This window comes from Entelurus aequoreus, linkage group LG19 (genome assembly GCF_033978785.1).
Source record: "Entelurus aequoreus isolate RoL-2023_Sb linkage group LG19, RoL_Eaeq_v1.1, whole genome shotgun sequence".
In the NCBI taxonomy this organism is placed as follows: Eukaryota; Metazoa; Chordata; class Actinopteri; order Syngnathiformes; family Syngnathidae; genus Entelurus; species Entelurus aequoreus.
This window is the reverse complement of record NC_084749.1, coordinates 8227008-8245061: the sequence shown is the minus strand read 5'-3', so window position 1 is coordinate 8245061 and position 18054 is coordinate 8227008. Positions and strand designations below refer to the sequence as shown.

Genomic DNA, 18054 nt, shown 5'->3' with positions numbered 1-18054 from the left:
CTACATGACATATATACTTACATCATGTATATATTACATGTTATTATGAATGTTACTATATGACATATATACTTACATCATGTATATATTACATGTTATTATGAATGTTACTACATGACATATATACTTACATCATGTGTATATTACATGTTATTATGAATGTTGCTACATGACATATATACTTACATCATGTATATATTACATGTTATTATGAATGTTACTATATGACATATATACTTACATCATGTTTATATTACATGTTATTATGAATGTTACTACATTACATATATACTTACATCATGTATATATTACATGTTATTATGAATGTTACTACATTACATATATACTTACATCATGTATATATTACATATTATTATGAATGTTACTACATGACATATATACTTACATCATGTATATATGACATGTTATTATGAATGTTACTACATGACATATATACTTACATCATGTATATATTACATGTTATTATGAATGTTACTACTTGACATATATACTTACATCATGTATATATTACATGTTATTATGAATGTTACTACATGACATATATACTTACATCATGTATATATTACATGTTATTATGAATGTTACTACTTGACATATATACTTACATCATGTATATATTACATGTTATTATGAATGTTACTACATGACATATATACTTACATCATGTATATATTACATGTTATTATGAATGTTACTACATGACATATATACTTACATAATGTATATATTACATGTTATTATGAATGTTACTACATGACATATATACTTACATCATGTATATATTACATGTTATTATGAATGTTACTACATGACATATATACTTACATCATGTATATATTACATGTTATTATGAATGTTACATTACATATATACTTACATCATGTGTATATTACATGTTATTATGAATGTTACTACATTACATATATACTTACATCATGTATATATTACATATTATTATGAATGTTACTACATGACATATATACTTACATCATTTATATATGACACGTTATTATGAATGTTACTACATGACATATATACTTACATCATGTATATATTACATGTTATTATGAATGTTACTACTTGACATATATACTTACATCATGTATATATTACATGTTATTATGAATGTTACTACATGACATATATACTTACATCATGTATATATTACATGTTATTATGAATGTTACTACTTGACATATATACTTACATCATGTATATATTACATGTTATTATGAATGTTACTACATGACATATATACTTACATCATGTATATATTACATGTTATTATGAATGTCTTATATACTTACATCATGTGTATATTACATGTTATTATGAATGTTACTACATTACATATATACTTACATCATGTATATATTACATGTTATTATGAATGTTACTACATTACATGTATACTTACATCATGTATATATTACATGTTATTATGAATTTTACTACATGACATATATACTTACATCATGTATATATGACATGTTATTATGAATGTTACATTTCATATATACTTACATCATGTATATATTACATGTTATTATGAATGTTACTACATGACATATATACTTACATCATGTATATATTACATGTTATTATGAATGTTACTACATGACATATATACTTACATCATGTATATATTACATGTTATTATGAATGTTACTATATGACATATATACTTACATCATGTATATATTACATGTTATTATGAATGTTACTACATGACATATATACTTACATCATGTGTATATTACATGTTATTATGAATGTTGCTACATGACATATATACTTAAATCATGTATATATTACATGTTATTATGAATGTTACATTACATATATACTTACATCATGTGTATATTACATGTTATTATGAATGTTACTACATTACATATATACTTACATCATGTATATATTACATGTTATTATGAATGTTACTACATGACATATATACTTACATCATGTATATATTACATGTTATTATGAATGTTACTACATGACATATATACTTACATCATGTATATATTACATGTTATTATGAATGTTACATTACATATATACTTACATCATGTGTATATTACATGTTATTATGAATGTTACTACATTACATATATACTTACATCATGTATATATTACATATTATTATGAATGTTACTACATGACATATATACTTACATCATGTATATATGACATGTTATTATGAATGTTACTACATGACATATATACTTACATCATGTATATATTACATGTTATTATGAATGTTACTACTTGACATATATACTTACATCATGTATATATTACATGTTATTATGAATGTTACTACATGACATATATACTTACATCATGTATATATTACATGTTATTATGAATGTTACTACTTGACATATATACTTACATCATGTATATATTACATGTTATTATGAATGTTACTACATGACATATATACTTACATCATGTATATATTACATGTTATTATGAATGTTACTACATGACATATATACTTACATAATGTATATATTACATGTTATTATGAATGTTACTACATGACATATATACTTACATCATGTATATATTACATGTTATTATGAATGTTACTACATGACATATATACTTACATCATGTATATATTACATGTTATTATGAATGTTACATTACATATATACTTACATCATGTGTATATTACATGTTATTATGAATGTTACTACATTACATATATACTTACATCATGTATATATTACATATTATTATGAATGTTACTACATGACATATATACTTACATCATTTATATATGACATGTTATTATGAATGTTACTACATGACATATATACTTACATCATGTATATATTACATGTTATTATGAATGTTACTACTTGACATATATACTTACATCATGTATATATTACATGTTATTATGAATGTTACTACATGACATATATACTTACATCATGTATATATTACATGTTATTATGAATGTTACTACTTGACATATATACTTACATCATGTATATATTACATGTTATTATGAATGTTACTACATGACATATATACTTACATCATGTATATATTACATGTTATTATGAATGTCTTATATACTTACATCATGTGTATATTACATGTTATTATGAATGTTACTACATTACATATATACTTACATCATGTATATATTACATGTTATTATGAATGTTACTACATTACATGTATACTTACATCATGTATATATTACATGTTATTATGAATGTTACTACATGACATATATACTTACATCATGTATATATGACATGTTATTATGAATGTTACATTTCATATATACTTACATCATGTATATATTACATGTTATTATGAATGTTACTACATGACATATATACTTACATCATGTATATATTACATGTTATTATGAATGTTACTACATGACATATATACTTACATCATGTATATATTACATGTTATTATGAATGTTACTACATTACCTGTATACTTACATCATGTATATATTACATGTTATTATGAATGTTACTACATGGCATATATACTTACATCATGTATATATGACATGTTATTATGAATGTTACATTTCATATATACTTACATCATGTGTATATTACATGTTATTATGAATGTTACTACATGACATATATACTTACATCATGTATATATTACATATTATTATGAATGTTACTACATGACATATATACTTACATCATGTATATATTACATGTTATTATGAATGTTACATTACATATATACTTACATCATGTGTATATTACATGTTATTATGAATGTTACTACATTACATATATACTTACATCATGTATATATTACATATTATTATGAATGTTACTACATGACATATATACTTACATCATGTATATATGACATGTTATTATGAATGTTACTACATGACATATATACTTACATCATGTATATATTACATGTTATTATGAATGTTATTACATGACATATATACTTACATCATGTATATATTACATGTTATTATGAATGTTACTACATGACATATATACTTACATCATGTATATATTACATGTTATTATGAATGTTACTACTTGACATATATACTTATATCATGTATATATTACATGTTATTATGAATGTTACTACATGACATATATACTTACATCATGTATAAATTACATGTTATTATGAATGTCTTATATACTTACATCATGTATATATTACATGTTATTATGAATGTTACTACATGACATATATACTTACATCATGTATATATTACATGTTATTATGAATGTTACTATATGACATATATACTTACATCATGTATATATTACATGTTATTATGAATGTTACTACATGACATATATACTTACATCATGTGTATATTACATGTTATTATGAATGTTGCTACATGACATATATACTTACATCATGTATATATTACATGTTATTATGAATGTTACTACATGACATATATACTTACATCATGTTTATATTACATGTTATTATGAATGTTACTACATTACATATATATAGCGTGTATATAAAACCTTGATGCAGGTGTTTAAGAGCGCTTTATAGGCGGACCAGAGCGAAAATGATCAACTCCATTTTTAGCTGACTTTTGCTAATGTTTATTTACCATTTAGAATGCAGAAAAAAGAAAAACATTTGTGTTCTTGTCGTATATAAAGATTGTGAAGGATAGGCAACATAAAAAGAAAAGTTCCCCTTTAAATGTGCAAAGGAACTATATTTGGTAACATACAGTAAAAGTGGTAGTCCAACGGACTAAAATCATCATAATAAATGTAACTATATGTATTCATCATTGTTAATAGAATAGAATAATTTGAGTTATGGGCTTCAGGAGCTGACAGCATGTGGTACTTGATACAAGTGTGCTCCATAAAGAGTTAATCCGCAGCATTTCTGTGGTAACATTTGCTTTGAAAAGGTCAGCAGTCTTGAGTGCTTCCTCATTTGCATGCACGGAAGTCTTCCTCGCCCTCGCCGGGTGGGTGGCTGTGTTTGCCTTTATGCCCCTCGCTCTGCACACAGGCGCTCTCCTCCCCGCTGCTCGCCCGAGCGCAACCCGCGGCCGACAATAGAGTTGCGTAAGCGTCCAACTTTATCATCCTTATTGTCGCTACCGCCTGTCTGCCGGGCGAGTTACGAGGCGGGAGGAGGAGACGTCTGCTGGTCGAGAGCAAAGGCGCTCTAAAAATACCTGCCGGGCTCTGCGCTCTTTTCTCAGCTTGCATAATTGAATATATAATCATTTATCCGGCTTGGACTCTTTTATTTTTTTGTCAATAGTTTTGCTTTCCAGAGGTGACCTACGTGCTAACGCCATCATTAGCACGACTCTACAGGTGGCAGCTCCGTAGGCGATGAATGTACCCGTGAACAATCACATGTGGAGAACATAGTCAGTGACACACAGGGTTCATCAAGGCATATTGGACATCCATCCATCTTCTTCCGCTTATCCGAGGTCAGATCGCGGGGGCAGCAGCCTAAGCAGAAAAGCCCAGACTTCCCTCTCCCCAGCCACTTCGTCCTGGCGTTCCCAGACCAGCCGGGAGACACAGTGTCAGGTTCAAACACTGATAACATCTATTAATCAGACAAGAAGCAAGGAACCATGCAGAGACAGAGTTCAATTTAGCTCATGAGGAGAACGCATGGAGCTGCACACTTAGTCACAGTCTCGCCCTACGCTCTCTTAGCCCTTTCTTCCTGTTCTTCCTTTCTTTGAGCCATCCTCACGCAGCACTCCGCAATCCCACCCCCATTCTGGCCAGTTTCTTTTTGTTATTTCCGCATTTTTGTATTATTGATTTCCGCAGCTTTAAAGGCCTACTGAAAGCCACTACTACCGACCACGCAGTCTGATAGTTTATGTATCAATGATGAAATCTTAACATTGCAACACATGCCAATACGGCCGGGTTAACTTATAAAGTGCGATTTTAAATTTCCCGCTAAACTTCCGGTTGAAAAACTCCTTTGGATATGACGTATGCGCGTGACGTAGCCAGTAGAACAGAGGTATGGCTCCCCCATTGAGGCCAATACAAAAAAGCTCTGTTTTCATTTCATAATTCCACAGTATTCTGGACATCTGTGTTGGTGAATCTTTTGCAATTTGTTTAATGAACAATGGAGATTGCAAAGAAGAACGTTGTAGGTGGGATCGGTGTATTAGCGGCTGGCTGTAGCAACACAACAAGAGGACTTACTTGGATGGCAGACGCGCTAGCCGATGCTAGCCACCAACCGATGCTAGCCGCCAACCGCATCTGTGATCGGGTGAAGTCCTTCGTCGCGCCGTCGATCGCTGGAACGCAGGTGAGCACGGGTGTTGATGAGCAGATGAGGGCTGGCTGGCGTAGGTGGAGCGCTAATGTTTTTATCATAGCTCTGTGAGGTCCGGTTGCTAAGTTAGCCGTAGCGTCATTAGCAACAGCATTGTTAAGCTTTGCCAGGCTGAGAATTATTAACCGTGTAGTTACATGTCCATGGTTTAATAGTATTGTAATAGTATAGTATTTTAAACCACCTCGGATACTATATCCTCTTGAAAATGAGAGTCGAGCACGCGAAATGGACATTCACAGTGACTTTTATCCCCACGACAATACATCGGTGACACACTTAGCTACTGAGCTAACGTGATAGCATCGTTCTCAAATGCAGATAGAAACAAAATACATAAATCCCTGACTGGAAGGATAGACAGAAGATCAACAATACTATTAAACCATGTACATGTAACTACACGGTTAATAATTCTCAGCCTGGTAAAGCTTAACAGTGCTGTTGCTAACGACGCTAAAGCTAACTTAGCAACCGGACCTCACAGAGCTATGATAAAAACATTAGCGCTCCACCTACGCCAGCCAGCCCTCATCTGCTCCTCAACACCCGTGCTCACCTGCGTTCCAGCGATCTACGGCGCGACGAAGGACTTCATCTGTGGGTTTGGCGGCTAGCATCGGCTAGGCGTCAGCTATCAGGGTAAGTAGTCCTTGTTGTGTTGCTACAGCCAGCCGCTAATACACCGATCCCACCTACAACGTTCTTCTTTGCAGCCTCCATTGTTCATTAAACAAATTGCAAAAGATGTCCAGAATACTGTGGAATTATGAAATGAAAACAGAGCTTTTTCTACGGGCTCCGAATACTTCCCTTGCCCTCGTGACGTCGCACGCATACGTCAGCATAATAAAACGTTTTTAACCGGAAGTGTGGCGGGAAATTTAAAATGTCACTTTATAAGTTAACCCGGCCGTATTGGCATGTGTTTCAATGTTAACATTTCATCATTGATATATAAACTATCAGACTGCGTGGTCGCTAGTAGTGGCTTTCAGTAGGCCTTTAAGGTATTCATGTGTAATTTCCACAAGTGCAGACGCAAGGAGAAACACGGGCATGTCTGGATGACTCGCCGCCATATTTCCAGTGGTTAGCTCCGAGTTTCAAAACCGTCTGTCTGACGTCACTTCCAGTGTGGGGCGTGGTCTTTCTGACTTCACTTCCTCTCCGAACTCAGTTTGTAAACGATCGATGAGTCCATGCAAAGCTAAAAACCGGAGATTCAAGAAATACACGGTCCACTTACCCGTGTAAAAAAATTTCGAGGAGGGGGACCTTGAACGATAGTTTAGAGCAGGGGTCACCAACCTTTTTGAAATCAAGAGCTACTTCTTGGGTAGTGATTAATGCGAAGGGCTACCAGTTTGATACACACTTAAATAAATTGCCAGAAATAGCCAATTTGCTCAATTTACCTTTAACTCTATGTTATTATTAATAATTAATAATATTTACACTTAATTGAACGGTTTAAAAGAGGAGAAAACACGAAAAAAAATGACAATTAAATTTTGAAACATAGTTTATCTTCAATTTCGACTCTTTAAAATTCAAAATTCAACCGAAAAAAAGAAGAGAAAAACTAGCTAATTCGAATCTTTTTGAAAAAATAAAAAAAATAATTTATGGAACATCATTAGTAATTTTTCCTGATTAAGATTAATTTTAGAATTTTGATGACATGTTTTAAATAGGTTAAAATCCAATTTACACTTTGTTAGAATATATAACAATTTGGACCAAGCTATATTTCTAACAAAGACAAATCATTATTTCTTCTAGATTTTCCAGAACAAAATTTTTAAAAGAAATTCAAAAGACTTTGAAATAAGATTTAAATTTGATTCTACAGATTTTCTAGATTTGCCAGAATAATTTTTTGGAATTTTAATCATAATAAGTTTGAAGAAGTATTTCACAAATATTCTTAGTCGAAAAAACAGAAGCTAAAATGAAGAATTAAATTAAAATGTATTTATTATTCTTTACAATAAAACAAATACATTTACTTGAACATTGATTTAAATTGTCAGGAAAGAAGAGGAAGGAATTTAAAAAGGTAAAAAGGTATATGTGTTTAAAAATCCTAAAATAATTTTTAAGGTTGTATTTTCTCTCTAAAATTGCCTTTCTGAAAGTTATAAGAAGCAAAGTAAAAAAAATTATGAATTTATTTAAACAAGTGAAGACCAAGTCTTTAAAATATTTTCTTGGATTTTCAAATTCTATTTGAGTTTTGTCTCTCTTAGAATTAAAAATGTCGGGCAAAGCGAGACCAGCTTGCTAGTAAATAAATACAATTAAAAAAATAGAGGCAGCTCACTGGTAAGTGCTGCTATTTGAGCTATTTTTAGAACAGGCCAACGGGCTACTCATCTGGTCCTTACGGGCTACCGCGTTGGTGACCCCTGGTTTAGTGTGACTAAAACAGGGCTTAGGCAAAATAATTATTCGTTTAAGGGGTTATCCGGCTTAGTGTAGACATAGCCTCAGAAAAATAGCGTCAGATTTACCGCCCGTCCGAGCACCGACTGGCAGAAATGTAGATCGGCGCCTATAGTCCCCACTACTGATAGTTGGGGAGAACCGGGACTTGTTGCTGGTAAGTGGACAGTCCTTCAGAAAGGCACCAACTTCTACCGTACTCATTAATAAAGTCTAGTACCCTCAACATGCCACCTGCTGCCCTGGGGTGTACTGTAAGTGTCACCACCACAGTGTTTTCATCAGGTTATAAATAACAAATCCAAACTGACTGCAGCAAGCCCGTTGGTGGATTATTTTTTTCCTTGCGATCGTGAGCCAGATGGGGCCTCGCATCAGAAAGAGTGAGACACACCCAGAAAACAGCAGAGGTTTGGTATTTTGTTCCCTTGGTTGACATGTTTTTATTCTGCTCCAGGCTTCCTGAATGCTAGCACTTCGTTGTCTTTGGCTGTTTGGTTTTTTTTGACTCAGGTTTCCTATTAGCGTTTCAAACTACAGCTCGGGTGTGGTATAATTATTGTAGCCCATGAGGAACATAACTTCTGGTAAATGCAGGTATTGATCCTGCTACCTCTCACAGGCTAAGCGGAGCGCTCTACCGTTTCAGCTAATCGAGCTAATCCCACGATTTGATTCATTCTATAACAGGTAGGTGTGTCCCGATGCGCATTTTTCACTTCCAGTACGACACCAGGATTGGCGCCTTGAATCTGATAGTATACCAGCACGAATGGCACAATGACTATTTTAGTACCGTATTTTTTGGACTATAAGGCACACTTAAAATCCTATCAGTGTGCCTTATAACCTGGGGTTGTATTTGAGTTTCAAGTAAGGGTTAGGATTTATTGAATTTAATTCAGATGAAGATTTTTTTTTCTCAATAAGAACAGTGTTAAGAAAATACATTTTGGAGAATGCAGGCATTGATCCCGCTACCTCTCACATGCTAAGCGAGCGCTCTACCATTTGAGCTAATTCCCCTGTTTAATTAGTAGACCGTTATTCTTTCTGTGACATCAACAACACCCATAGTCAATGTGTTCTAAACACATGGGTTACGATCAAGTTAGGGTTGAGACTTTGGTTTATTAAAACTAATTCAGACTATTAATTTTTTTCCAAAATAATAGCGTCATGAACAATACCAACAGAGAATATGAGCATTGATGTCGATTAGGGTTTCTGATTAGGGTTCAATATGAGGTTGGGGTTTACTAAAACTATTTCAGACAGTGCTTTTTTTAAGAAGAATATGGTCAAGAACATTCATACACGTCATCGCCCCACTATGGACTGGACTCTCACTGTTATGTGGATCCACTAGGGACTGTACTTAGAGGGGGGGTTACCCACATATGCGGTCCTCTCCAAGGTTTCTCATAGTCATTCACATTGACGTCCCTTGTGTGGGCTCTGTGCCGAGGATGTCGTTGTGGCTTGTGCAGCCCTTTGAGACTTTTATGATTCAGGGCTATATAAATAAACATTGATTGACTGATTGATCGTATTCTCAGGACATTCAATTGATTAAAACTGGACTGTTCACTTATGGGTTAAGATCAAACTAGGGTTGTGGTTTCAATTTGAGACTTTGGTTTATTAAAACTATTTCAGAATATAATTTATTGCACAAACATTTGGAGAATGCGGGCATCGATCCCACTACCTCTCACATGCGAAGCGAGCGCTCTACCACTTGAGCTAATTCCCCCGTAAAAAGAAATGGCCACCGCATGCTTGAAGATATCGACCTCACCTACGGGAGGCGTTGTCTATGGATGTTGTCATTCACCCTGGTCATCGTATTCTCAGGGCATTCAACTGATCGCAACTGGACTGCTCGGTTTGTTCCATGTTCGCCTTAAATTGGTCAGATCTAGTTAGATTAGATCTGACCAATCTAAGGCTCAATACAAAAAAACTCCAGTGGAGTGTCCGGAGAATAAGGGTAATGTGTTCATATCCATCATTAGGATCCTGGCAGTACTGTTTTGGCTGAGTTGGTGCTTTCGAAAGCCGCTACCTCTATTTGGGTTTCAAGTTAGGGTTAGGATTTACTAAATCCAATTCAGACTATGATTTTTTTCAAGAAGAACACAATCAACGACATAACATTTGGAGAATGCGGGCATCGATCCCGCTACCTCTCACATGCTAAGCGAGCGCTCTACCATTTGAGCTAATTCCCCTGTTTAAATAGTAGACCGTTATTCTTTCTGTGACATCAACAACACCCATAGTCAATGTGTTCTACACACATGGGTTACGATCAAGTTAGGGTTGAGACTTTGGTTTATTAAAACTAATTCAGACTATTATTTTTTTCAAAAATAATAGCGCCATGAACAATACCAACAGAGAATATGAGCATTGATGTCGATTAGGGTTTCTGATTAGGGTTCAATATGAGGGTGGGGTTTACTAAAACTATTTCAAACAATGCTTTTTTTAAGAAGAATATGGTCAAGAACATTCATACACGTCATTGTATTCTCAGGACATTCAAAACATTGGTTTATTAAAACTATTTCAGACTATTATTCATCATTCCGGCAACTACTTGCATGTAAAGCAAGCACTCTACCACTTGAGCTAAATCCCCCATTGAAACTAAAAGCCGCCGCGTATTTTCCAGAATTGACCTCACCCACAGGAAGTTTTGTCTATGGATGTTGTCATTCATACACGTCATTGTATTCTCAGGACATTCAATTGATGAAAACTGGACTGTTCACTTATGGGTTAAGATCAAACTAGGGTTGTGTTTTCAATTTGAGACTTTGGTTTATTAAAACTATTCCAGACTACAATTTATTGCAATAGCATTTGGAGAATGCGGGCATCGATCCCGCTACCTCTCACATGCGAAGCAAGCGCTCTACCATTTGAGCTAATTCCCCCGTAAAAAAAACTGGCCACCGCATGCTTGAAGATATCAACCTCACCTACAGGAGGCGTTGTCTATGGATGTTGTTGCGTTTGACCAGATGTTCCTCCAAGTGGGATGTAAAACGCTGGTCAGTCCCAAGTTCCTTAGATGACATATAAACTGAACTCAAATGTACCACCAAGCACAGGATAGGTATTTTGTAATTTATTGTCAAATATTTGAGAATAGAGACCAGCCTCGAACAACACATACGAATGCGTAGCCCAAGTTGATCTGACAACATCCCGGAATGCACTCTCCTCTTCAATATCCCCACTCCCGCCCTCACGGCCGCACAGATGCCCATTGTGTCCGTTATCTCAATTCGGCCCGGGAAGGGAAGCAGGGAGGACTCCTCTTCTCTGCCTCCTACTTCAAGGCCGTCCACAGTGCAAGCACTTTGTCATGAGACGATCAAAACAATGAAAAGAGTACAAGATGGAACATTAGCTGTTTAAAATATGACTATAGAAATATAGAAAGAAGTAACTCTTAATTATGGAAAAACGTGGATATATGCATCCGTCAATGTTCTCATTCACCCTGGTCATCGTATTCTCAGGGCATTCAACTGATCGCAACTGGACTACTCAGTTTGTTCCATGTTCGCCTTAGATTGGTCAGATCTAGTTAGATTAGATCTGACCTATCTAAGGCGCAATACAAAAAACCCCCAGTGGAGTGTCCGGAGAATAGGGGTAATGTGTTCATATTTGCGGACCATCATCAGGATCCTGGCAGCACTGTTTTGGCTGTGTTGGTGCTTTCGAAAGCCGCTACCTCTCACAGCCAATTTCTATTTGGGTTTCAAGTTAGGGTTAGGATTTACTAAATCCAATTCAGACTATGATTTTTTTCAAGAAAAACACAATCAAGAACATAACAATTGGAGAATGCGGGCATCGATCCCGCTACCTCTCACATGCTAAGCGAGCGCTCTACCATTTGAGCTAATTCCCCTGTTTAATTAGCAGGCCGTTACTCTTTCTGTGACATCAACAACACCCATAGTCAATGTGTTCTACACACATGGGTTACGATCAAGTTAGGGTTGAGAATTTGGTTTATTAAAACTAATTCAGACTATTATTTTTTTCAAAAATAATAGCGCCATGAACAATACCAACAGAGAATATGAGCATTGATGTCGATTAGGGTTTCTGATTAGGGTTCAATATGAGGTTGGGGTTTACTAAAACTATTTCAAACAATGTTTTTTTTTAAGAAGAATATGGTCAAGAACATTCATACACGTCATTGTATTCTCAGGACATTCAAAACATTGGTTTATTAAAACTATTTCAGACTATTATTCATCATTCCGGCAACTACTTGCATGTAAAGCAAGCACTCTACCACTTGAGCTAAATCCCCCATTGAAACTAAAAGCCGCCGCGTATTTTCCAGAATTGACCTCACCCACAGGAAGTTTTGTCTATGGATGTTGTCATTCATACACGTCATTGTATTCTCAGGACATTCAATTGATGAAAACTGGACTGTTCACTTATGGGTTAAGATCAAACTAGGGTTGTGGTTTCAATTTAAAACTTTGGTTTATTGAAACTATTTCAGACTATAATTTATTGCAATAATATTTGGAGAATGCGGGCATCGATCCCGCTACGTCTCACATGCGAAGCAAGCGCTCTACCATTTGAGCTAATTCCCCCGTAAAAAGAACTGGCCACCGCATGCTTGAAGATATCAACCTCACCTACAGGAGGCGTTGTCTATGGATGTTGTTGCGTTTGACCAGATGTTCCTCCAAGTGGGATGTAAAACGCTGGTCAGTCCCAAGTTCCTTAGATGACATATAAACTGAACTCAAATGTACCACCAAGCACAGGATAGGTATTTTGTAATTTATTGTCAAATATTTGAGAATAGAGACCAGCCTCGAACAACACATACGAATGCGTACCCAAGTTGATCTGACAACATCCCGGAATGCACTCTCCTCTTCAATATCCCCCCCCTCCGCCCTCACGGCCGCACAGATGCCCATTGTGTCCGTTATCTCAAGTCGGCCCGGGAAGGGAAGCAGGGAGGACTCCTCTTCTCTGCCTCCTACTTCAAGGCCGTCCACAGTGCAAGCACTTTGTCATGAGACGATCAAAACAATGAAAAGAGTACAAGATGGAACATTAGCTATTTAAAATATGACTATAGAAATATAGAAAGAAGTAACTCTTAATTATGGATAAACGTGGATATATGCATCCGTCAATGTTCTCATTCACCCTGGTCATCGTATTCTCAGGGCATTCAACTGATCGCAACTGGACTGCTCGGTTTGTTCCATGTTCGCCTTAGATTGGTCGGATCTAGTTAGATTAGATCTGACCAATCTAAGGCTCAATACAAAAAAACCCCAGTGGAGTGTCCGGAGAATAGGGGTAATGTGTTTATATTTGTGGACCATCATCAGGATCCTGGCAGCACTGTTTTGGATGTGTTGGTGCTTTCGAAAAAGCCGCTACCTCTCACAGCCAATTTCTATTTGGGTTTCAAGTTAGGGTTAGAATTTACTAAATCCAATTCAGACTATGATTTTTTTCAAGAAAAACACAATCAAGAACATAACAATTGGAGAATGCGGGTATCGATCCCGCTACCTCTCACATGCTAAGCGAGCGCTCTACCATTTGAGCTAATTCCCCTACTTATTTAGAGACCGTTACGCTGTCTGTGACATCAACAACACCCACAGTCAATGTGTTGTACTCACATGGGTTACGATCAAGTTAGGGTTGGGGTTTTGATTTGAGACTTTGGTTTATTAAAACTATTTCAGACTATTATTCATCATTCCGGCAACTACTTGCATGTAAAGCAAGCACTCTACCACTTGAGCTAAATCCCCCATTGAAACTAAAAGCTGCCTCGTATTTTCCAGAATTGACCCCACCCACAGGAAGTTTTGTCTATGGATGTTGTCATTCATACACGTCATTGTATTCTCAGAACATTCAATTGATGAAAACTGGACTGTTCACTTATGGGTTAAGATCAAACTAGGGTTGTGGTTTCAATTTGAGACTTTGGTTTATTAAAACTATTCCAGACTATAATTTATTGCAAAAACTACTGCGTCAGGAACAATACCAACAGAGAATGAAAGCATTGATGTCGCTACCTCTCACATGCAGAGAAAATGATCTAGCATTTGAGCCCATTTGTATTTTGAATTTGGGTTAGGATTTTCTGTATTCATATCAGATTATGATTGTTTTCAAGAGGAACAGGGTAAAAACATGACATTTGGAGAATGCGGGCATCGATCCCGCTACCTCTCACATGCTAAGCAAGCTCTCTACCATTTGAGCTAATTCCCCTGTCACTTTTCTGTGACATCAACAACACCCAAGTCAACGTGTTCTACACACATGGGTTACGATCAAGTTAGGGTGGAGACTTTGGTTTATTAAAACTAATTCAGACTATTATTTTTTTCAAAAATAATAGCGCCAGGAACAATACCAACAGAGAATATGAGCTTTGGTGTCGATTAGGGTTTCTGATTAGGGTTCAATATGAGGTTGGGGTTTACTAAAACTATTTCAGACAATGCTTATTTTAAAGAAGAATATGGTCAAGAACATTCATGCACGTCATTGTATTCTTAGGACTTTCAATTGATGAAAACTGGACTGTTCACTTATGGGTTAAGATCAAACTAGGGTTGTGGTTTCAATTTGAGACTTTGGTTTATTAAAACTATTCCAGACTATAATTTATTGCAAAAACTACTGCGTCAGGAACAATAACAACAGAGAATGAAAGCATTGATGTCGCTACCTCACACATGCAGAGAAAATTATCTAGCATTTGAGCCCATTTGTATTTTGAATTTGGGTTAGGATTTTCTGTATTCATATCAGATTATGATTGTTTTCAAGAGGAACAGGGTAAAAATATGACATTTGGAGAATGCGGGCATCGATCCCGCTACCTCTCACATGCTAAGCGAGCGCTCTACCATTTGAGCCAATTCCCCTGTTGACTAACAAGTCCACCGCATATTCTCGGATGCATTGATGTCGCTAACTCTCACATGCAAAACAAACAATCTAGCATTTGACCCAATTTGTATTTGAGTTTCAAGTAAGGGTTTGGATTTATTGAATTTAATTCAGACGAAGATTTTTTTTCCCCAATAAGAACAGTGTTAAGAAACTAACATTTGGAGAATGCGGGCATCGATCCCGCTACCTCTCACATGCTAAGCGAGCGCTCTACCATTTGAGCTAATTCCCCTGTTTAATTAGTAGACCGTTATTCTTTCTGTGACATCAACAACACCCATAGTCAATGTGTTCTAAACACATGGGTTACGATCAAGTTAGGGTTGAGACTTTGGTTTATTAAAACTAATTCAGACTATTATTTTTTTCAAAAATAATAGCGCCATGAACAATACCAACAGAGAATATGAGCATTGATGTCGATTAGGGTTTCTGATTAGGGTTCAATATGAGGTTGGGGTTTACTAAAACTATTTCAAACAATGCTTTTTTTAAGAAGAATATGGTCAAGAACATTCATACACGTCATTGTATTCTCAGGACATTCAAAACATTGGTTTATTAAAACTATTTCAGACTATTATTCATCATTCCGGCAACTACTTGCATGTAAAGCAAGCACTCTACCACTTGAGCTAAATCCCCCATTGAAACTAAAAGCCGCCGCGTATTTTCCAGAATTGACCTCACCCACAGGAAGTTTTGTCTATGGATGTTGTCATTCATACACGTCATTGTATTCTCAGGACATTCAATTGATGAAAACTGGACTGTTCACTTATGGGTTAAGATCAAACTAGGGTTGTGGTTTCAATTTAAAACTTTGGTTTATTGAAACTATTTCAGACTATAATTTATTGCAATAACATTTGGAGAATGCGGGCATCGATCCCGCTACCTCTCACATGCGAAGCAAGCGCTCTACCATTTGAGCTAATTCCCCCGTAAAAAGAACTGGCCACCGCATGCTTGAAGATATCAACCTCACCTACAGGAGGCGTTGTCTATGGATGTTGTTGCGTTTGACCAGATGTTCCTCCAAGTGGGATGTAAAACGCTGGTCAGTCCCAAGTTCCTTAGATGACATATAAACTGAACTCAAATGTACCACCAAGCACAGGATAGGTATTTTGTAATTTATTGTCAAATATTTGAGAATAGAGACCAGCCTCGAACAACACATACGAATGCGTAGCCCAAGTTGATCTGACAACATCCCGGAATGCACTCTCCTCTTCAATATCCCCACCCCCGCCCTCACGGCCGCACAGATGCCCATTGTGTCCGTTATCTCAAGTCGGCCCGGGAAGGGAAGCAGGGAGGACTCCTCTTCTCTGCCTCCTACTTCAAGGCCGTCCACAGTGCAAGCACTTTGTCATGAGACGATCAAAACAATGAAAAGAGTACAAGATGGAACATTAGCTATTTAAAATATGACTATAGAAATATAGAAAGAAGTAACTCTTAATTATGGATAAACGTGGATATATGCATCCGTCAATGTTCTCATTCACCCTGGTCATCGTATTCTCAGGGCATTCAACTGATCGCAACTGGACTGCTCAGTTTGTTCCATGTTCGCCTTAGATTGGTCAGATCTAGTTAGATTAGATCTGACCAATTTAAGGCTCAATACAAAAAACCCCCAGTGGAGTGTCCGGAGAATAGGGGTAATGTGTTTATATTTGTGGACCATCATCAGGATCCTGGCAGCACTGTTTTGGATGTGTTGGTGCTCTCGAAAAAGCCGCTACCTCTCACAGCCAATTTCTATTTGGGTTTCAAGTTAGGGTTAGAATTTACTAAATCCAATTCAGACTATGATTTTTTTCAAGAAAAACACAATCAAGAACATAACAATTGGAGAATGCGGGTATCGATCCCGCTACCTCTCACATGCTAAGCGAGCGCTCTACCATTTGAGCTAATTCCCCTACTTATTTAGAGACCGTTACGCTGTCTGTGACATCAACAACACCCACAGTCAATGTGTTGTACTCACATGGGTTACGATCAAGTTAGGGTTGGGGTTTTGATTTGAGACTTTGGTTTATTAAAACTATTTCAGACTATTATTCATCATTCCGGCAACTACTTGCATGTAAAGCAAGCACTCTACCACTTGAGCTAAATCCCCCATTGAAACTAAAAGCTGCCTCGTATTTTCCAGAATTGACCTCACCCACAGGAAGTTTTGTCTATGGATGTTGTCATTCATACACGTCATTG

The 18054-nt window shown here is 35.9% G+C and overlaps 2 non-coding genes across 2 annotated transcripts; both read right to left on the bottom strand.

Annotated features, from left to right (window-relative positions):
• Positions 1–14387: 14387 nt before the first annotated feature.
• On the bottom strand, positions 14388–14460 carry trnaa-agc (transfer RNA alanine (anticodon AGC)). The gene has a single exon. It is a non-coding gene; the product is annotated as a tRNA-Ala (tRNA).
• A 3226-nt stretch (positions 14461–17686) lies between these two features.
• trnaa-agc (transfer RNA alanine (anticodon AGC)) lies at positions 17687–17759 on the bottom strand. The gene has a single exon. It is a non-coding gene; the product is annotated as a tRNA-Ala (tRNA).
• Positions 17760–18054: the final 295 nt, after the last annotated feature.